The 11,772-nt window shown below is 39.2% G+C and overlaps 1 long non-coding RNA gene across 1 annotated transcript; it reads left to right on the forward strand.

Moving 5' to 3' along the window:
* The first annotated feature begins 594 nt into the window (after positions 1-594).
* Positions 595-8,142, forward strand: LOC125754590 (uncharacterized). Its single transcript, XR_007409235.1, has 2 exons — positions 595-660; positions 5,759-8,142. It is a non-coding gene; the product is annotated as an uncharacterized LOC125754590 (long non-coding RNA).
* The last annotated feature ends 3,630 nt before the right edge of the window (positions 8,143-11,772 follow it).

Genomic DNA, 11,772 nt, shown 5'->3' on the forward strand with positions numbered 1-11,772 from the left:
AGAGAAGAAAGCATATGTTCAACTGGCTCCTGACTATGATGCTTTGGATGTTGCCAACAAAATTGGGATCATCTAAACTGAGTCCAGCTGGCTATAAATCTAAATATAAATTTTTTCACCAAACAAAACAAAACAAAACAAAAACAACAACAACAAAAAGATATGAAATATATGTTAATCAACTATTTATGTTATTGATAACGCTTCCTGTTGACCATTGGCTATTAGTAATTAGATTTGAGGGAAGTCAAAAGTTATACATGGATTTTCAGCTGCACAAGGAGTGAATTCTCCTAACCCCCATGTTCAAGGGTCAACTGTATAGGCCTCAGGCTGAGGCCAGGACAACCTGGCTATTCCCTAAGGGTGAGATCAAGATCTTTCCTGTTTATCTCTGGATCTTCAGAATCTTGCATCATGTCTGGCACAGGATTGGCACTCAATAACCTTCTGCTGGATAAATAATGATTCCTGAAAGATGAACCTTTGTTGATTATTAAGTTTTCTTCTTATTTTTTATCCCTCTTAGAGTTTGAGTTTGGAAGAGAGCTTTTTAGTTGATGGTTATTGTTAATTACAATCTGTGTCATTGAGTATGACTATTTTTGTTTCTTATCTCTTGTTAGAGGACCTTGGTGGAGAAAAAGGAGAACAAGTAAGGTAAGTGGGCTTAGAACACAATAAAGAAGGTGAAACATCTTACTACAAACTTTATAATCTAAAAACCTTTGACTTGTGGGACGCCTGGGTGGCTCAGCGGTTGAGCATCTGCCTTTGGCTCAGGGTGTGATCCTGGGTCTGGAGATCGAGTCCCACATCAGGCTCCCTGCAAGGAACCTGCTTCTCTCCCTCTGCCTATGTCTCTGCCTCTCTCTCTGGGTCTCTCATTAATAAATAAATAAATTAATTAAAAAAATAAAAAATAAAAACCTTTGACTTGGGATCCCTGGGTGGCTCAGTGGTTTAGCGCCTGCCTTCAGCCCAGGGCCTGATCCTGGAGACCCAGGATCGAGTCCTACGTCGGGCTCCCTGCATGGAGCCTGCTTCTCCCTCTGCCTGTGTCTCTGCCTCTCTCTCTCTCTCTGTGTCTCTCATGAATACATAAATAAAATCATTTTTTAAAAATAAAAAAAATAAAAACTTTTGACTTATCTTTGAAATGTATTTAAATGACAAAAAGAAAAGATCTTGATTGACCAGGTTATAATCATAGGGACTAAGTCTATAAAAGACAATAATCCCCTTAACCCTCTCCTTTCTGAGAGATAGTATAGGCATGTAATATCAACACTCAAAGATTGTCCAGCTCAGTGTTTTGCTGTACTGAAGACCCCAGACTCAGTGTTTGATACAATCTTATTGAACTAAATATTAAACGTGGTTACAAGATTGGATCATTAGATGGTGAAAGTCCATGTGATTTCAGTACCTAATCAATCAAATATAGACATTTCCTCTAAGCTTATGTTTATTAAGAGTTAGGGTGTATCGAATTAAAGATTCCATGGAAATGAATAGCTATGAGTAATAAATCCCTAGAGCCTTTGATGGGAGTAGGAGTTTTCAGCCTGTTCATCTGCCATGCTCCAGATCAGGAATATATTCATTCTGTTTCATTTTCCTCAGTGCGTCACTTGGAGAGATGATTCTGCAGTGCTTATTTAGAAAGCCCCAGGCTGGAGTCAAACTAAGAAAACAAGTCACTGCTGTGTCCTAACTTACAGTGGAACGGCTTCCTCTCCCTCCCCCTACTCCTACCACTTTAGTACCACCTTGATCCATATGTACAGATCTTTGTTGAATGCCTTGAGATGTGGGCAGGAGAGGTGGAGATTGTTGGTAAAAATAAAGGGCTTTACCAACGGTTCTTTTCAAAGCAGATGGCCTGCAAAAAGCTGTACATAGACTCACATGTCCAAAAATTTGTTCTATAAATTGACTTTTAAAGCTTAGATATCTAAAAGAAAATAATAAAATGAAAATTAAGACAGGAAAAAATATATATACTTCCTAGCTTCTTGATTTAAGAAGCCAAAAGACTGGATGCCTGGGTGGCTCAGTGGTTGAGCATCTGCCTTAGGCTCAAGGCATGATCCCCAGGTCTTGGGATCGAGTCCCATATTGGGCTCCTCTCAGGGAGCCTCCTTCTCCCTCTGCCTATGTCTCTGCCTCTCTCATAAATAAATAAATAAATAAATAAATAATAAATAAATAAATAAAACATTTTTTTAAAAGGGAACCCAAAGGCATGAAGCATGATCTACTCTAATGGAGTGGGTTATCAGCACAATGAAAAAATGGATGCACCCATTAACTTTTCAGTGTTAAAAAAAATCCCCACACTTAGTGCCTTAAAGCAACCAATCCTTTCACTTTTGATTCTATGGGTTGGGTAGGCAGTTCTTCGGGTCTGGGCAGGCTCTGCTGGCAGGATGGCTAAAGGTTGGATGATGTAAGACAGCCTCATTCATGTGTCTGGTGTTTGCAGGGCAATGATGATGACAGAGCCCTTTGTCTCTTGTCATTCAGCAGGCTAGCCCCAGTTTCTACACGTGATAGTCTCAGAGTTCTAAAACTGTGAAAACAGAAGCTGTGAGATTTCTTAAGGCTTATGCTGATAATTATACAACATTGCGTCCATTGCATTCAATGGTCAAAGCAAGTCACAAGATTCAGAGGATGGATAAATGAACTCTATTTCATGAGGGTAGGAGCTGCAGACTATTGCAACTATTTTTGCAATCTCCCAGATAGGGTGTACATGCAATCACGGTTATGCTAAGCAAAACTACCGCTAGAGACATGGTATGATGGTAGCAAGAGTGCTGGAAACTAGACCCCAAAGACAAGAGTTCTAGAGAAGGTCCTGCCATATATTACCTCCTGACTTTAAATAAATCCATTCTACTTCTCTGGGCTTCAATTTAGCCCATTCTAAAATGAAGCGTTGGATAAGATGAACTCCGGATCTCTAAGGACTCATATTTCTCAGTCTTTTTATCCCCTCAGCTTTTAAAGCAAAATTTCCCTAAAGATTTCTTTTTTTCTTTTAAAGATTTTATTTATTTATTCATGAAGGACAGAGAGAGAAAGAGAGGCAGAGACATAGGCAGAGGAAGAACCAGGCTCCAATCTGGAAGCCCGATTCGGGACTCGATTCCGGGACTCCAAGATCATGTCCTGGGCAGAAGGCAGGTGCTAAACCACTGAGCCACCCAAGTGTCTCTCCCTAAGGATTTCTTTTTTTTTTTTCCTCCCTAAGGATTTCAAGGGGATGGTGCAAAATTCTAAACTTTTTAAAAACTTTGTGACTCTAATTTGGAAAAAAATCATATGCTATGATAACAACCATGTACAAAGTATACCTATAAAAGAAAACATTTTAAAATTAATGGTAGGGCTGTGGTTTTAAAAAATTATTTTAACATATTTTTAAATTTTGTTACTATTTTGACTCTTCAGGAATAAAAAATAAATACTTCCCACACACTATTTCTTTTTTTTTCCCACACACTATTTCTTTTTTTTAAATATTTTATTTATTTATTCATGAGAGACACAGAGAGAGAGGCAGAGACACAGGCAGAGGGAGAAGCCGGCTCCTTTCAGGGAGCCCAATGTGGGACTCGAACCCGGGACCGTGGGATCATGCCCTGAGCCAAAGGCAGACGCTCCACCGCTGAGCCACCCAGGAGTCCCTCACACACTATTTCTAATAAGAAAAATTTTGCCAGGTCCACAGGACCATAATTTTCACAACTTCCAGAAACAACAAGGAATTACTTGCTGGTTTAGCCTTTTCCATTCTCTAGTAGGCAGTAGAGAGAATGGTGAGAGAGATCCTTGTCTCCTATGCTTTTCTCTCTCTCTGTCACATGCTCTGCCCAGATTCCCCATCAAGAGCATCATTTTTCTTGCTTGTACACTTAAACTTTAGGTTGGAAGTCATTTTACCTCATATTGATCAAATTTGAGGGACGAATGTTCTGAGAAAGAAAGAAAGGATGGAAGGAAAAGGAAGGATTTGGCTAAGGGGTCATCCATTTTAACTTTTAGCCAGGAAACAGCCATCATTGACCTTCTATTGCTCAGTTTCTTTGGGGTCATTCCAGGTTTATCCTACTTGACCTCTTGAGGGAGTTAGATCTTTTTGGTCACTCCCTTTTTCTTTTTTCTTTTTTTTTTTCACTCCCTTTTTCTTGGTACTTTTTCTCCCTTGGCTTCTAAGACACCACTCTGACTTCTTCAAAACCTTCTCTTCCATTGCCAGTCACTTAAATGCTGATGATGTCTAAGCTGTCTCTGGTCTTCTCCTCTGATCATCCTACACAGACCCTGAGTGAACTCACTCACTCATGATTTCAAAGGTTCTATTGACTCCCAGTTATACATCTCTATCACAGACTTCTCTCCTGAACCTCAGACTACGTCTTTGGCAGCTTTACTATGACATCCTTTAGGCACCCTATACTCAACACATCCCCCTAAACTCCTATATCCTAAGCTCAGTGAATTGTTATCCACCCAGTCACTGAAGCTAGAAAACTTGGAAATCGCTTTCTGTGTTCAGTAAGCTGGGCCTATTTCCTTTCAGAATCACTCCCAGACCTTTTCTTTTCTACTCAGGAAGATTGATACCCTGCAGGCTACATCTGTCAGGCTCTAATGTCAACCAGCTTCTTTTTTTTTTAAGATTTTATTTATTAATTCATGAGAGACACAGAGAGAGAGAGAGGCAGAGACACAGGCAGAGGGAGAAGCAGGCTCCATGCAGGGAGCCCTATGTGGGACTCGATCCCGGGTCTCCAGGATCACGCCCTGGGCTGCAGGCGGCGTTAAACTGCTGCGCCACCGGGGCTGCCCTGTCAACCAGCTTCTGACTGGGTTTTTATCCAATGGGAAACTAGCAAGATTCAAAAATGTGAATTTTTCCTTACCAAAGCTGATCTGTCACTGCTGCTGCTGAATGCCTAGTCCACCAAATCTGGGAGCAATTTGGCACCAATGAGCTTCCAACCTGGCATCATTCTCTGGGAGAACCAATCAGTCACTTGGTACAAGTTGATTACATTTGATTCTTTTTTTAAGATTTTATTTATTTATTCATGAGAAGACACAGTGAGAGAGAGAAAGAGAGAGAAGCAGAGACACAGGCAGAGGGAGAAACAGGCTCCATGTAGGGAGCCTGACATGGAACTTGATCCAGGGTCTCCAGGATCAGGCCCTGAGCTAAAGGCCCGCTAAACCGCTAAGCCACCCAGGCTGTCTCTTATACTTGATTCTTAACTGTCATGGAGGGACCACACTTTGTTCTTACTATTATGAGTATGGATTTGCCTTCTCAATGCCACCATCTATGGGCCCATAGAATGCTTAGTTCACCATCAGGTTATCACACACAACAATACTTGTTGTGGACATATTCATTGCATGGAAAGTACAGTAATAAATAATAATACTATTATTTGCTGATTTGGGCATGTACTCTATCACTGAGGGCTGCTGGCCTGATAAAATTGTGGAATGGCTTAATTAAGATTCAGTTGTGGCATCAACTAGAAGGTCACACTCTGTATGGTTGATATGTTTGCCTTCAGGTTGTGGCATATTCTTTGAATCAGTGATCAATATATGGTATATTCCTTTCTTCCTTACACAAAATACATGGGACCAGGAATTAAGGGGAAGATGTGGGAATGGCCTTTCTCACTATTATATCTAATAATCCACTGATAGCATTTTTGCTTCCTGTCCACAGCCTTCAACTCTACTGGTCTAGAATTTCTCAAGGAAGAAACTGCATCTGCCCAGTCTCATTATTAACTGAAAGTTGAGACTGTCACCTGGCATTTGGAGCTCCTCATTCCACTGAGCCAACAAGCAGAGAAGGAATGATTATATTGGCTGAGATGATTGATTGATCATGATTAACAATGGGAAATTGGTTGTTGCTATACAACGGGGATGGTTGGTTGGGGAGACTATGTCTGAAACTTAGGAGATTCATAAAGACGTCTTTTAGTACTGTGTCTGATAGTAAAAGTCAACCAAAGTCTACAGCAACCTAATAAGCACAGGACCTCCAAAGATTCAGAACTTTCAGGAATGAACAATTGGATCACTCCACTAGGTAAAGAACTGCAACCAAGTCAAGATGCTAGCTGAAGGGCAAGAGTAACATAAAATATGTGGTGGAAGAAGAAAGTGATAAAGGTCAACTATGGCCACATGACCGGTTATAGAAACAAGGATTATAACAGCTAGGCATCCTTCATTATGCATGTAGTAATCAATAATTTCTCATTTTATTCTATTTCTCTCTCCCTACTATTTTATGTGAGGAGCATTGGTAGTAAGCACTTTGTAATTTAACTTGTAGGTTACCAGACTACAAAGACCTACATCTAGTATTTATAGGAGAGATTCCATATGCTTGGAAATCTTGGACTTGAGATAGGAAAATGACTAATGAAACTTTCTTCCTCCTGTTGTTGGAGAGAGCTGGTGAGTTATAGTAGAGCAGTAGAGTGGTAGTTGCCTCATGTCTGGCAGAAGCATGAATTTGTTAAATAAATGAGGCGAGTGGATGTGGAGTAACTAAGAAGATTGACTATGCTAGTCCTAGGCCTGTTTTCTCTGAGATTTGTTTCCTGCCCTTCCCCAAATATGCTCTGTATCCTAGAGAGTTGACTCCTATGGCCTACATTCCCCAGGCCCTCAAGTCATCTGGCTTACAACTGGACTTGGTATTGGTAGGAGATTGGAGGGTGGGAATGAGAAAGAAGCTAGAGTGTTTTTTCACCCTTTATGATGTGGGAAGATTGTCCAGCTGTGGCTATGTCTGTGGCTTCAGTTCTTGCCAGACAAGCTACTGTCCAGCTTCCTCGGGCAATCCTTGCTTCTGAGTGTCAGTAACATAGCTTCATTTTTTGTCGTTCTGGCAGAGGGTAGTGGGAGCTTCTTAGTATTGACAATCTCTGGGGTCCCTCACTGGGTTGTTTGGCTCCCACCTTCTCTCTCATTTGCATTAAAATTTCTGCATTAAACTCCCCAACTGATACAATCAAATTCCTATTCCTTAACATGTCTTGTGGCTGTTCACTTCTGTCCACTTCTTACAACCACCGCCTTACATATATCATACATACTTTTCACCAGGGCTATTAGTCTCACTTTTCAAACTTCACTCTGCCACTTATCCTCCCATTTCTTAATTTACACGTGTAAGCTCTATCTCTTTAGTTTCTTCTCCTATACTTCAAACAAGAATAACTCAGAAATGTTAGTCCACCGATCATCTTTTTAAAAAACTAGACCTTTGAACATTATGACCTGGTAAATTGTGTCTTCTACTCAGTAGAGAAGGTGTCATTAGAAACTGAAAGCCAAGAAAAAAAACCACAGACCGCGATGCCTGGATGGCTGAGTCACTTAAGCATCTGCCTTCAGCTCAGGTCATGATCCCAGAGTTCCAGGATTGTGTGCAGCATCCTCAGGGAGTCTGCTTCTCCCTCTCCCTCTGCTCCTCCCCTTGTTTGTGTTCTCTCTCTCTCTCAAATAAATAATAAAATCTTTAAAAAGAAATGAAAAAAATACGGACCTACAGGGTGGCAGAAATAATATTGGAATTTCAAAATTCTCTCCTTTCCATCTTTGGTGGAATGTAAATATTACTAGAACTAATTTGTCTCCCTAACTGCAACCTTTCTCTTTGTAGATTTCTTTTTTTAAAAAAGATTTTATTTATTTATTTATTCATGAGAGACACAGAGGGAGGGGCAGAGACACAGACAGAGGGAGAAGCAGGCTCCATGCAGGGAGCCCTATGTGGGACTCGATCCCAGGACCCTGGGATCACACCCTGAGCCAAAGGCAGATGCTGAACCGCTGAGCCACCCAGGTGTCTCTCTTTGTAGATTTCTTTAAAACATTGTTATATTGATGTTTAGATCAAATGCTTCATTTTTCTGACAGCACCATCTTTGGATGTTCATCATGAATATTATTGAAAGTTCAGATCATATAAAGAAGAAATAAACATCATCCATAATTCCACAACCTTGAAACATTGTTAGCAGATCGTTGTATCATCCTCTAGTTTTTCTCTGTGTATGTTTTAAATAAAGCTGGGATCCTACTGTCTATATTATCATTTATTTGAAACTTTTCCTGAGATATTTGTAGATTCACATGCAGTTGTAAGAAAAAATAATGAGCTCCCTTGTGCACTTTACCCAGTTTCATTCAATGATAATATTTTGCAAAATCATAATATATCACAACCAGGACATTGACATTGATACAATGTAATCATCTTATTCAGATTTTCCCAGTTTTACTCATACTCATTTGTGTTTGTATATATGTGTTGCATGTTTGTGTCTATATATTACATCTCCCACAATTACATCATGCATGTAGTTTCAAATCTCTACCACCATAGTCAAGACGCTGAACATTTCCAACACTACAAAGATCTCTCATGTTGCACTTTTATAATCACACTCACTCTTCCCCTATCCTTTGTGTCTCTCTAACTTCTGGCAATCACTAATCTGTCCTTTATTATTAAAATGTCATCATTTCAAAAAGTTATATAAATGGAATAACAGAGTATGTAACCTTTTGGGATTAGATTTTTTTCACTCAGCATGATTTCTTGAAGATTCATCAAAGTTGTTGTATGTATCAATAGATCTTTCCTTTGTATTGCTAAGTAGTATTCCACGGTATGGATATGCCACAATTTATTTAACTATTCACCTACATATGGGCAGATAAATACCATGAAGATTCATGTAGAGGTTTTGTGTGAATATACATTGTTATTTCTCTGGGATAAATGCCTAATAGTGCAATTGCTAGGAAATATGGTAACTATATGTTTAGGTTTTTTAAAAAAAGATTTTATTTATTTATTCATGAGAGACACACAGAGAGAGAGAGAGAGAGAGAGGCAGAGACACAGGCAGAGGGAGAAGCAGGCTCCAGGCAGGGAGCCCGACATGGGACTAGATCCCGGGTCTCCAGGATCAGGCCCTGGACTGAAGGCGGCACTAAACCGCTGAGCCACCTGGGCTGCCCATATGTTTAGGTTTTTTAAAGAAACTTCCAACTATTTTCAGAAGGACTGTACCATTTTACATCCCCTCCAGCAATGTATGAGTGATCCAGTTTCTCCACATCCTTATCAGTGTTCAGTGTTGTCACAGTTGTTTAATTTAGCCATTTGGATAGTTGTGTAGGGATAGCTCACTGTCATTTTAATTTTCATGTCCCTGATGACTACTAATGTTGAACATCTTTTCATGTGCTTATTAGCTGCCTATATATCCTCTTTGGTGAAATGTCTGGTCAGTTTTTGCCCATTTTTTAGTTGGATTGTTGTTTTTTACTGTTGAGTTTTGACAGTTCTTTATATATCTAAGATACAAGTCCTCTATCAGATATATAACTTGCATATATTTTCTCCTAGTTGTCTTTTCATCCTCTTATCAGAGTCTTTTGCAAGGCAAGTTTTTAATTTTGTTGAAGTCTAATTTGTTGATTTTTCCTTCTGTGGATCATTCTTTTGATACCAAGTCTAAAAGAACTCTTTGCCTAACTTGGGAATAGCTTTGCAGATTCCAACAATTGTTTCTTGTTTTTTCTCCAAAAGTCTTGTATTTTTACACTTTAAGTCTGTATCCATTTTTGACTTAATTTTTGTAGAAAGGGTGTAAAATGTAGATAAAATTTTATTTTTTGCCTATGGATGTCCAATTGCTACCACACCATTTGATGTAAAAGCTATCATGTCTCCACTGAATTACTTTTGCACCTCTGTCAAAAGTCAGTTTGACATATTTGTGTGGGTCTATTACTAGAATCTCTATTCTATTCTGATCTGTGTGCCCACCCCTCTACCAATACCACAGTCTTATTTTTAAAAATTGGAGTATAGTTGACATATAATATTAGTTTCAGGTGTATAGCACAGTGATTCCACAATCATAAACATTGCAAAATGCTCACCAGGATAAATATAGCTACCATCTGTCACCATACAATATTATTACAATATTATTGACTATATTCCCGATGCTGTACTTTTCATCTTCATGACTTATTTATTTTATAACTGGAAGTTTGTAACTCTTAGTCTCCTTTACCTATTTTACCCATCCCCCCACTCCTTCCCCTCTGGCAACCACAAGTTAGTTCTCTGTGAGTATGTTTCTGTTATCTTGTTGTTTGTTTGTTCATTTGTCTTGTTTTTTAGATTCCACATATAAGTGAAATCATATAGTATTTGTATTTCTGACTTATTCCACTTAATGAAATATCCTTTAGGTCTGTCCATCTTGTGAATGGTAAGATTTCATTCCTTTTGAATGATTGAATACCACACAGTCTTGATTGAATACCACATAGTCTTGATTAATTTAGCCATGTAATAGGTCTTGAAATAAGGTAGACAGTTTCTTCTCATTTTATTCTTCTTTTTCTTTTTTTTTCTTAAATATTTTATTTATTTATTCATGACAGACACAGAGAGAGAGGCAGAGACATAGGCAGAGGGAGAAGCAGGGATCACGCCCTGAGCCAAAGGCAGATTCTCAACCACTGAGCCACCCAGGTGCCTCTATGCTTTTTCTTTTCTTTTTTTTTAAGATTTATTTGTTTATTTATTCTTGAGAGAGAGAGAGAGAGAGAGAGAGAGGCAGAGACACAGGCAGAGGGAGAAACAGGCCCCATGCATGGAGCCCGCAGTGGGACTCGATCCCGGGTCTCCAGGATCACGCCCTGGGCTGAAGGCGGTGCCAAACCACTGAGCCACACCACGGGCTGCTCTATTCTTTTTCAAAATTGTTTTAACCATTCTGATTCCTTTGCACTTCCATATAAATTTTAGAATAGTCTTTACCTAGTTAAAAAAAATCTAATGGATTTAAAAAAAATATGTTGTTTATTTATTCATGAGAGATACACACAGAGAGAGAGAGAGGCAGAGACACAGGCAGAGGGAGGGAGAAGCAGGCTCCATGCAGGGAGCCTGATGTGGGACTCTATCCTGGGACTCCAGGATCGTGCCCTGAGCCAAAGGCAGATGCTCAACCGCGGAGCCACCCAGGGGTCCCTAACTGGGATTTTTATAGAAATTTTATTACATGTGGGTATAAGTCTGGGGAGAACTGTCATCTTTACTATGGTAAGTTTTCCAATCTATGAACAAGACATGACTTTCCATTTATTTAGATCTTCTTTCATTGGCATTTTGTATGTTTCAGCATATAATTCCTGTGCATGTTTTCTTAGAGTCATACCTAAGTATTTAATTTTCTTAAAGGAAAGTGCTCCATTTAAAATTTTGGTATATGACATTTTCTAACTTAGGAAGCCACAATGTCCTTGACCCATCATGACATTGGGTAGCATTAACTAAGTTTTGTGCTTCCAGATCAATTTTGTTTTTAAGAATTTCTTGATAGGTCAACTAATATTCGATAAAGGAGGAAAGACTATCCATTGGAAGAAAGACAGTCTCTTCAATAAATGGTGCTGGGAAAATTGGACATCCACATGCAGAAGAATGAAACTAGACCACTCTCTTTCACCATACACAAAGATAAACTCAAAATGGATGAAAGATCTAAATGTGAGACAAGATTCCATCAAAATCCTAGAGAAGAACACAGGCAACACCCTTTTTGAACTCGGCCACAGTAACTTCTTGCAAGATACATCCACGAAGGCAAAAGAAACAAAAGCAAAAATGAACTATTGGGACTT

Source organism: Canis lupus, chromosome X, assembly GCF_003254725.2.
Source record: "Canis lupus dingo isolate Sandy chromosome X, ASM325472v2, whole genome shotgun sequence".
NCBI classification, from domain to species: domain Eukaryota; kingdom Metazoa; phylum Chordata; class Mammalia; order Carnivora; family Canidae; genus Canis; species Canis lupus.